General features: G+C 43.3%; 1 protein-coding gene across 3 annotated transcripts in view; it reads right to left on the reverse strand.

Annotated features, from left to right (window-relative positions):
- ahctf1 (AT hook containing transcription factor 1) overlaps positions 1 to 1624 on the reverse strand; it is a 100204-nt gene extending 98580 nt beyond the window's left edge. For 2 of the 3 annotated variants that reach the window (XM_043695440.1, XM_043695439.1), the window contains exon 1: positions 1398 to 1623. The gene's annotated coding sequence lies outside the window, so the exon portion shown is untranslated. Of the gene's footprint in view, positions 1 to 1397 lie in introns of all 3 variants that reach the window. The other variant, XM_043695441.1, reaches the window with a different exon arrangement.
- Between the last annotated feature and the right edge of the window lie 9078 nt (positions 1625 to 10702).

Genomic DNA, 10702 nt, shown 5'->3' on the forward strand with positions numbered 1-10702 from the left:
GTGGGTGGGAGATCTCCTGAGGTGATGAGGTTCTGTATGGTCTGGGAGTGATGGTTTTGTGATGGGGGTAGGGTCATGATCGAGGGGGCGGTAGGAAGAGATGTCCTGGTGTTGGCGTTCGGCTTCAGTAGTGTAGAGGTCAGTGCGCCAGACTACCACTGCACCTCCTTTATCTGCTGGCTTGATGGTGAGGTTGGGATTGGAGCAGAGGGATTGGAGGGCTGCGTGCTGCGAGGGTGAGGGGTTGGAGTGGGGTTGACAGGTTGAGGCGGTTAATGTCCCGGCAGCAGTTGGAAATGAAGAGGTTGAGGGCAGGTAATAGGCCAGCGCGAGGTGTCCAGGTGGATGCAGTGTGTTGGAGGTGGGCGAAGGGGTCCTCGGAAGGTGGGCGGGAGTCCTGATTGTGAACAATCTCACGGGAGTACTAACTGCAGAGAGTCGCTGATTTGCTGTCTGTGGGATTTTACTGTCCACACCTTTATTTGCCTGCACAGTGATCAAAAATCTATTTAAAACAAGGCGTCAAAACACAATTAAAAAAAGCGAAATTCCTTCTCAATACACAAATCATGTTCTGACAATTTCAATGCGATATATGTTGACAACGATCTTTGCCGTCAAACTTCTCCACGCAAGACGGAATATTAAAATTGTTCCGCTACAAAGAACAAAATACAAGCTCGACAGGATTCGAACACTGCTGTTAGTTCCCTACAGTCGACCGACATTCGGAGACCAGTTCACGGCACAGATTTGTTCTACGCGGAGGACATGCAGCTCCGTGTGGATCCACTCAAAAGCCCCCGACACCGTTCAACTGACGCTTCCAACACAACGTGGGTCTGGTCTTTATTCAAAAGCACAACGTGCAGATTTCGTCTACAGCAGGACAAATCCCAGTACAGCATTCACAAATAAAGTGGCGGAGGCGGGAACAGGCTATGCTCCACTCCCTGTGGACTTTACCACCATGGTGTGATTTACATGTGTTAATAAATGGGGATCATTGCACTCGGACTATCTGACACATGCTGACTATTCAAAGCGAGATGAACGGGAAGGCGGCAATTGCTTCTTTCTCTTTTATATCGATTCGATTAAAATAACTTCGAGAGAGCAGGTCTCCTCTGGGATTCTGCACGCCCTGCAGACCCCAACTCAAATCCTTACGTTTTTCAGGTCCTGTTCAAAACCCTGGACATGCTCACGGGGAAGAGCCGGGCGTGCGGCGGGGCCTACAAAGCAGTGACTCACTCGCCCTCCAGTCTGGCCCAACGCGATCGAAGGCGGGCCTCAGTCGCAGGCCCACCATCCCCCGCCAGATCCGGGGGTTGGAGTGGGGTGGCTAGGTGATGAGAGCGGATCCGGACAGGCGTCTCTACACCACGGCGCCTTACCTGCGATCAGATGCGGCAGCCAACACCGCCTCCGGGATGATCCTGTCATTAAATCCAAGGCGCGATGGCCCTTCCACCGCCCTCTCCCTTCCTCGGCTGATTCTTTTACCAGCGCGGCGACTGCTGTCTTTCTGCGCCGAGCCTCTCCTCGTCCCTCAGCCCCAATCCCTGTTTCTTTACCCCCTCTCTCTCGCTCCCGCTCCTTTTACTTTAACGTCAGCGCCATTTCCCAGCTGGGGCTGCGCAATCCCCTCCCTCCCACCCCCGCCCCTACTCTCGTCTGACGTCAAACTCTCGCGGGAGCCGCTGACCGGGAGGTGGAATTCCCGCCCGCATTCAAAATACAGCGGTTAGGCACCGCCCCGCTTAACTTTATTTAAAACCTGCAGAGTCGACGCCTGGAGGACAGGGACAGTAGTAAGTAGTCATTATTTGAGGTCTTCATGAAGGCAAGAGAGTAAAATGGTATCTGATGAGGATATGTTTTTGCAGCTAACTCGTGTTTGATTGGTATTTTATCAGAGGTTTTTTTTCCCCTCTACGTATATACTCATTGCCAGAATGGACAATGAACCTTTGTTGCCCTGAAGAGAGTGCTGTTTGTTTTCTTAACCCCATTTTACCTTTGAGAGATTCGAGTCAACCAGCGCACTATAGTGCTGAGTTATTCGGATGGTTTTTCGCTCACTCAGAAACTTGAGTTCCGTGTCATCCTTGATTCCTGTTCTGAAGCATGTGAGGAAAAGATTCTTTCGTTAAGCACCTGGAAAACTAAAAGGTTTTTTTTTCTAAGCAGTTCTCAACATCTCACTTCCTCCCACGGATGTTGAGATCCTGGAAAACATGGACTTTTTCACATATCTCGGGAACCTATTCTTAGCAAAGAAAAACATAACAATAATTCATCATTGCCGCTGATGTGTAGTCGAGCCTTCAGCAGTTGGATAAAGATAACGTGAGGACCACATCTAAAGTGCAAAACCAAACCATAGTTTACTGGGCAGCAGTGATCCCTGTATTCCGATATATTCTGGAGACTTGGAAAATATACAATGTATAGTTCAAAGCATGTGAGGACTATCATCTGCAATGCCTTCACAAGAGCCTCCAGATTATGTGGCAACAGTGAGATACTACAGCAGCAGCCTCTCCCGAGGCAAAGCTCTGAGACACTGAGCATCTCTGATGGATGGAAAATATTACCAGATTCTCAAAACAACTGATCTGTTCAAACTCTGTCATGGCAGGAGAATCCCAAAAGAACAGAAACACATTATTTATGTCCTCAAAGCACCCCATGAAATATTAAACATACCCCATGAAAGTTTTTGACTTATGACCAATCAAAATAAATAAGTTTCATTCAGAAGGCATTGAACATATCCAAAGACTGGAGTGTCCATTGGTGAGTGTGCACAGATCTCGAAAGCATCTCCTCTGCCAACCTTTCAAGCACCATCTGCCCCACATGACTGAGTCTATTTATCATGAAATTGATTTTGCAACAATCTCCAAATTCACAAATCAAAGTTTAACAATTCATTCTTGATGTTAGGGGAAATAGGCTGGACAGGAAAGCTCGGCATTTGGGACAATCCCAATAGTTTCACCATTATAGATACAAATTTCTTATTTCCAGATTTACCTGACTAACCAAAACTAAATTCCCCAGTTTATGTGATAGAATTTGAACGCCTAGCTACTCAGTTTGGTCTCTGGATTACTAATTCAGCAACATAACCACTTTCCTCCATCCTAACTGATGTAACTGAGTGGCTTGCTCGGTCACTTCAATGTATGTTTTATGAGCCAATCATGTTGGTGTGGGACTTTGAGTCATGTATAACCCAGAGTTGCTGCGAACAGAGTATTTCTTTCCCTGAAGAAAATTTTATTGAGCCGTTTAGATTTTTAAACCATAATCTGATGCTTCACAGTCAGCAGCAAAATGCTGTGGCATGAGAATTAACTAATAAGCAAAGTAAATGCTATGTCAGGCAGTCTCTGTGGAGAGGGAAACAATTAATGATCTGATAAATTGGTAAGGACGTTAACTCCTTCCAAATACTACCTGACCTCAGTATTTCCAGCAGTTTCTTATTTAAATTTATATTACTTAAAATCCACCTCTACTTCTAGACATTTCTTTTACAAAATCCAAATTCTCAAATTACCACTTAAGATTTTAACTCACCTTCTCTGGAATACTAATTTGCTGGTTAGAACCACACTGCTTGCCAACCAATTAATTGCTTTTTGAAAAGTCCTGGTTGTTGTTTGTGAGGACAGAACAGCAGTTAATTTTCACACCATGATTGCACAACAAAAGAGGTGAATAAAAATGCAAGTTCTAATTGTCACAGTAGCTTTTAAAGCAAGATATTTTCTAAGGTGCTTCACAGAAAACACATGCTAATATGGCAACTTGAGTTTCTGACCAGCTCACTTTAAAAAATAGAGGTGTTTCTAAAGAAAGAAAGAGTAGTGAATAGGTTTTAGCACTGAAGTCCTGAAAGCCTTGCTACTGATGGTGTGGATGAAAGGAAGGAGATTACCCAAAAGTGAGTGGATACTTGAAGGAGGTTACAGTGGTAGGATGGAATGACGGAGGAATTTAAATAAGAAGATTTTAAATTTGCAACATTGAGTCGAACCAAAGTAGGTAAATTGAGGACTGGTGTCATGGTGACTCGTGTCTGGTGTCATGCAAGCAAGACTTTGCAAAAGACAACCTACACAAAGCAATTACAGATTACGGGGGATGGTTAGGAAAACACTGGAGAAGAAGCTTGGTTGCTAACAGCACATTCAACCTGATTGATTGGAGAGGACAAAGGAATGGGTAACAAAGAAATGAATTTTATAGCCAGGTCAATGGCAATTATTGATTGTTGCACCAGAGGAATTTAAGATCTATTGAAGAATGAATGTCTAATGGTATAGAAGGAATAAAGATAGAGTTAGTTGTCTGATTCAATGTGAAGTTTGATCCTGTTTGTAGATGATGTCACAGAGGGACTGTATGTAAATTAGGAAGCTAGGTATATGAATATATATATTTGAGTGTCTTTAGAAGTGAGGGTTTGGGTTGGCAAGAGAGACAATGTGCTGGCTCCATTTAGATAGGTAGCAGGTTAAAGGAAAAACGGATAGGAAGAAATTACAGAAAGTGGGGAGTAGTTTAAAATTTGTTGATGAAATCTATAAATTACAAGTGCTTTTATAAACTACAAGACATCAAACAACTGGGATAAGTGACCGTTAATTTAGTTTGAAGGTAAAAGTGGAAACATAGTTTTTGTCGGCAGAGAATGTGATTATAGTGACAGTTTAAAGGAAAGAAGTGATTGTTCCTTGGAGAAAGAATATTTGCGTTTTAGTTGAAATTGTAGCCACAAAGGGAGGGTGGAGAGGGATTGAGGGAATAGAAATTGAGAACACATGGGGAGAGGAAATAAAAAATGGAGAAAAGACTGAGGTCTTTGTGTGTGCAAGGTCTCTCAAACAGCAAACTATCAAAATTGCCAGGTGATCTGTTTTGGATGAACACTGACCAGAGTACCATAATTGTCTATTCCCATTTTAACTTCATCCTGAAACAATGCAGTGATAGCTTGAATAACAAGCCGAAATGGACCTTCAATTTGCAACAACAATGTGAATACAAAAATCACCCTTGGTGAAATAAAATGTCCAGACCTTTAATAAACTAGAATTTGACACCAAGTCATATAACAGGATTTTAATGAACATCTTAAAGAGGAAAGGGTGCTAGAGAGACAGAAAGGTTTAGAATCTGAGGTGAGCAAAAGAAGTTTTTACTAAGTATAAGACTTTTTTAAAATTCATAGATTCTGACTTCACAGACATCCATTCATTTGTAAGGGGGAAAAACTTACTATTCCTTTCCTATCACTCCCTAGATGATTTGATTATATATATTCTTTGATCAGCAGTAAAATCATTGCATGTATTAAATGTTACATAGAGTAAGCAGTACGTTCAATTGTATACTATCATGTAATGTAGCTATAATGTTAGCAGGCAATTAAATAGGTCAGTTTTTCTATCTCGTCTATAAAACAATCTAATTAAAATTATAAGATGATTAGGGGTTTTTACAAGATGATTAGGGGTTTAGATAGGGTTGACCATGAGAACCTTTTTCCATGTATGGAGTCAGCTATTACGAGGGGGCATAGCTTTAAATTAATGGGTGGTATGTATAGGACAGATGTTAGGGGTAGATTCTTTACTCAGCGAGTCGTGAGTTCATGGAATGCCCTGCCAGTAGCAGTGGTGGACTCTTCCTCTTTATGGGCATTTAAGCAGGCATTGGATAGGCATATGGAGGAGAGTGGGCTAGTGTAGGTTAGGTGGGCTTGGATCAGCGCAACATCGAGGGCCAAAGGGCTTGTACTGCGCTGTATTTTTCTATGTTCTATAATGTAAACAGAAAATGCTGCAGACACTCAGTATGCCAGTTAGGATTTGGAAAAAGAGAAATGGAGTTGACAGCAGAAGCATAAAAAGTCTGGCAAAGCAGAGATCATGCTTTCAAGGTGAGAGGTGGAAAGTTTAAGGGGGATACACGCGACAAGTACTTCACACAGAGGTTGGTGGGCGTTTGGAATACATTGCCAGCAGAGGTGGTAGAGGCAGACACGGTAGATTCATTTAAGATGCGTCTGGACAGATGCATGAGTCGGTGGGGAGCAGAGGGATACAAATGCTTAGGAATTGACCGACAGATTTAGACAGTACACTTGGATCGGCTCAGGCTTGAAGGGCCTGTTCCTGGGCTGTAAATTTTCTTTGTTCTTCTGTGACCAAGGAATGTGGTAGAAGGGCATAAATAGACAAGAGATGGAAAGAGGATACTCACGCGTAGAACACAGCTGTGTGTAGATGCTGTCTTCTGTTCACTTGAAGTGGCAGATTTCAAGAGCTTTGCCCTGTTATAGGTATTTCATTGTCCATATTTGGTTGCATTTGTGACCTTTACAGTTCATCTAAGTCATCAAGCTTTAGGTCATTGAGTTTAAATTTATTAGGATATGATTTGCTCTCTGAGCTGGTAGATTTGTTTTTAGACATTTCAACACCATGTTAGGTAACATCATCAGTAAGCCTCCAATGAAGCACTGGGGTTCTGCCCCACTTGTTATTTATTTGTCTTGGTCTGTTGTGGTGGATAATATCACTTCTGATTCTTTTCCTGAGAAGTTGGTAAATAGACTCCAAATCGATTTGTTTGTTAAAGGAGTTCTGGTTTGAATGCCAGGCCTCTAGAAAGTCCCCTGTGTGTCTTTGTTTAGCCTGTCCCACGATGAATGTATTGTCCCAGTCGAACTGGTGTCCCTCTTCATCTGTGTGTATGGATACTAGCGATAGTTGGTCATGTCTTTTGGTGGCTAATCGGTGCTTGTGTATCCTGGTAGCTAGTTTCCTGCCCATTTGTCCAATGTAATATTTGTTGCGGTCTTTGCAGGGTATTTTTTGGGATATCTTATGAATTCAAAGTATTTGCGCAGTCACAGTCAAAGAGCATATTGTCCTTACCAAGATTTTGTTCCATTGTCTGATGCACCTTGGACAATTTATTACATTAAAAGTGTTAAAGTATAATTTGTTGTAGTGTTTGCAATTAGGTAGCAATCCCAAAAATTTGGTAATGAGCTTATCACACATTACTTTAAAGTCCATTAAATATGACTTAATCAAATGTGGCAGGAAATAGATGCATGACTAAATCTCACCAATTTCAAGCCAAATCCTTCGCTGCTGCTGAATCAAAATTTTAGATCTCCCTTTCTAATGGCATTGTGGGTTTATCTACACCGAATTGACTGCAGCTATTCAAGAGACTGCTGACTGCCACATTCTAAGGGCAACAAAGATGGGCAATAAATGCTAACTCAGCCAGAGATGCCTACTTCCCATGAATCATAAATTAGAATCCCTACAGTGCAGATAGAGGCCATTTGGGCCATCAAGTCTACACCGAACATTGTGAAGAGCATGCCACCCAGACTCTCAGTATCCCCATAACCCTTCATTTCCCATGACTAATTCACCTAGCCTGCACAACCCTGGACACTACAGGGCAATTTAGCATGGCCAATCCACCTAACCTGCACATCTTTGGATGGTGGGAGGAAACCAGAGCACTTGGTGGAAGCCCACAGGGAGAATCTGCAAACTCCATAAAGCCAGTCACCTGGGTACCTGGCGCTGTGAGGTAGTGGTGCTAACCACTACCGTCCAATCAATAACAAAAATTTGTTTTGGTCCACTGCTCTTTAAATAGAATTACAACCTATACAAGGTTAACATAGAAAGGAGATCATTCAGTCCATTGTGTAAATTTACTAGAATAATGCAAAATTGCACGTTGCATTTCTTCTATAATTCAATATCTTTAACTGCTTCAAATGGTTATCTGCTTTTTCTTAAAAATGCATCGTGTCAAAGCATCCAAATCTTTGTTACAGTAGTTCCTCTACTCTACTTTTGTAGTGATTATTTTAATTTCATGACTGTAGTAATTGTAACAAGGTCAGCCAGATGGACATCATAGAATATGATTTCTCTGATTGGGGCTGTTAATCTGGTCGTGGTTGACATAAAAGGGTGAATGTCAGAGATATTGGGACTCCGAATGCCTGACTCAGTGTGCAGCAGTGCTAAGATCAAAGGCTAAGTATTTGGAAATAAAAGGTGATTAGTGATGGGATGCCAACCTCTGAGGAGTTATTTCAATGACATTCTGTAATTGTCTCTCTAACTATGTTGACTATGTTCAAAATTTTAGGGTCCTCTGTTAAACCTCCCCAATGTCTCCCTTCCAATTGAGATTGACTTGGCTCTCTGTTCATCATTAGCTTCTCATTTCTGGTATTACCCTGTAAAGAGACAAGCTCATTAAAATCCATTCGAACAGATAAGTCCCTTATTTTGACATTTCACCTCAAATTGTGCAGCTTTCCTCCCAGTACCACAATGCTCTGATATTGTTATAACCACTTAAATTCATGATAGAATAGTTACAATGCAGAAGGAATCCATTTTGCCCATCATATCTGATAACTCAGTGCAAGAGTCTGAAGCAGCCACCCCCCATAAAAACACTATCCCTTACTCCCAATTCCTCTGTTTCTATCGCATTTGCTCCCATTCTAGAACATCCCACATGGCCTCCTACTTTAAGGACCACAATTTCCTCTCCCACGTTGTCAAAAATGCTCTCCAGCGCATCTCCTCAACTTCCTGCACCTCTGCCCTTGAATGCCACCCTTCCAAGCGCAACAAGGAGAGAACCTCCCTGGTCCTCACCTTCCAACCCACCAATCTCCAGATACAATGCATCTTCCTCTGCAGTCAGACCCCACAACCAATGATATATTTCCCTCCCCACACCTATCAGCATTCCACAGATACCATTCCCTCTGCAACTCCCTCATTAGGTCCACGCCCCCCATTAACCCACCCTCCACTCTCAGCTCCTTCCCTTGCCACCTCAAGAGCTGTAAAACCTGCACCCACACCTCCCCCTCACCTCCATCCAAGGCCCCAGAGGATCCTTCCACATCTGGCAGAGATTTTCTTGCACATCATTTACTGTATCCGTTGCTTTCGATGTGGTCTCCTCTACACTGGGGAGACAGGTTGCCAACTCGTGGAACATTTCGGAGAACATCTTTGGGCCACTAGCACCAAACAACCCTACCGCCCTGTGGCCAACCACTTCAACTCCTCCTTCCACTCTGCCAAGGACATGCAAGTCTCCTCATCACCAAATTCTAGCCACCCCAGCTGGAGGAAGAATGCCTCATCTTCTGCCTTGGGACCCTCCAACCACACTGCATCAATGCTGATTTCACCAATTTCCTCATCTCCTTTCCCTCTGTCTCACTCCAGATCCAACCCTCCAACTTGGCACTACCCTCTTGAACTCTCCCACCTGTCCATATTCCTTCTCACCTATCCACTCCACCATTTGTTCCGACCTATCACAATCACCCCACACCTGCACCCACCTATCGCCTTCCAAGCTACCTTCCCGCTTGCTGCCTGACCTGCTGTGTTTTTCCAGCACCACACCTTTCAACTCTGATTAGTGATAGTCACCATGGCTGTGTGTGGGGGAAATGGTGTCTCACTAACTTGATTGAGTTTTTTTAAAGAAGTGACAAAGAAGATTGATGAATGCAGAGTAGTAGATGTTGTCTACATGGACTTCAGCAAGGCGTTTGACAAGGTTCTGCGTGATAGACTGGTTGGCAAATTTTGTTCACGTGGACTCTAAGGGAGCTAGCCAATTGTATACAAAGTTGCCTTGAAGGTCAGAGACAGAGGGTGGTGGTTCAGGGTTGTTTCTCAGACTGGAGGCCTGTGATCATTGGTATATCATAAGGTCCACTGCTTTTTTAAATTTATATAAAGATTTTGATGTGAACTTAGGAGGTATGGTTAGTAAGTTGGCAGATGACATGAAAATTTGTGGTGTAGTGGACAGTGAAGATGGTTATTTTTATAAATGACTTAGCACAGCCAGAAAATTCCTAGAGGCATGGCACTCATCCACAGATTCAATCAATAAGCACATCGACCTGGATCCAATATACTGGCCACTGCAACGCACAGCTGGAACTGACAACCGGAAGCGGCAGATTCAAACCACTACAAATGCCGGAGGAAAGATCACAGAAGCGCTTCACAGGAGGCTCCCAAGCACTGAGGATGTCACCTAGACAGGGGACGAAACGTCTGCAACACAAATTCCCAGCTCGGCGAACAGAACCACAACAACGAGCACCCGAGCTACAAATCTTTTCACGAACTTTGAATGTAGATGAGGGTAGGGCAGTTGACATGGTATACGTGGAATTCAGTAAAGCCTTTAATAAGGCTCCACATGGTAAGCTGTTGGAGAAAATGCAGAGGCAGGAATTGAGGGTGATTCAGCAGTTTGGATTAGAAAGTGGCTTTCTGAAAGAAGGCAGCGAGTGGTGGTTGATGGAAAATATTCAGCCTGGAGTCTGGTTACGAGTGGTGTGCCACAAGGATCTGTTTTGGGACACTGCTGTTTGTCATTTTTATAAATGACTTAGACGCAGGCATAGGTGGATGGATTAGTAAATTTGCAGGTGGCGCTAAAGTCGGTGGAGTAGTGGACAGTTTGGAAGAATGTTACAGGTTGCAGGGGGACTTGGATAAACTGCAGAATTGGGCTGAGAGGTGACAAATGGAGTTCAATGCAGCTAAATGTGAGGTGATGCACTTTGGGAAGAATAACAGGAAGG

Source organism: Chiloscyllium plagiosum, chromosome 9 (assembly GCF_004010195.1).
Source record: "Chiloscyllium plagiosum isolate BGI_BamShark_2017 chromosome 9, ASM401019v2, whole genome shotgun sequence".
NCBI lineage: Eukaryota > Metazoa > Chordata > Chondrichthyes > Orectolobiformes > Hemiscylliidae > Chiloscyllium > Chiloscyllium plagiosum.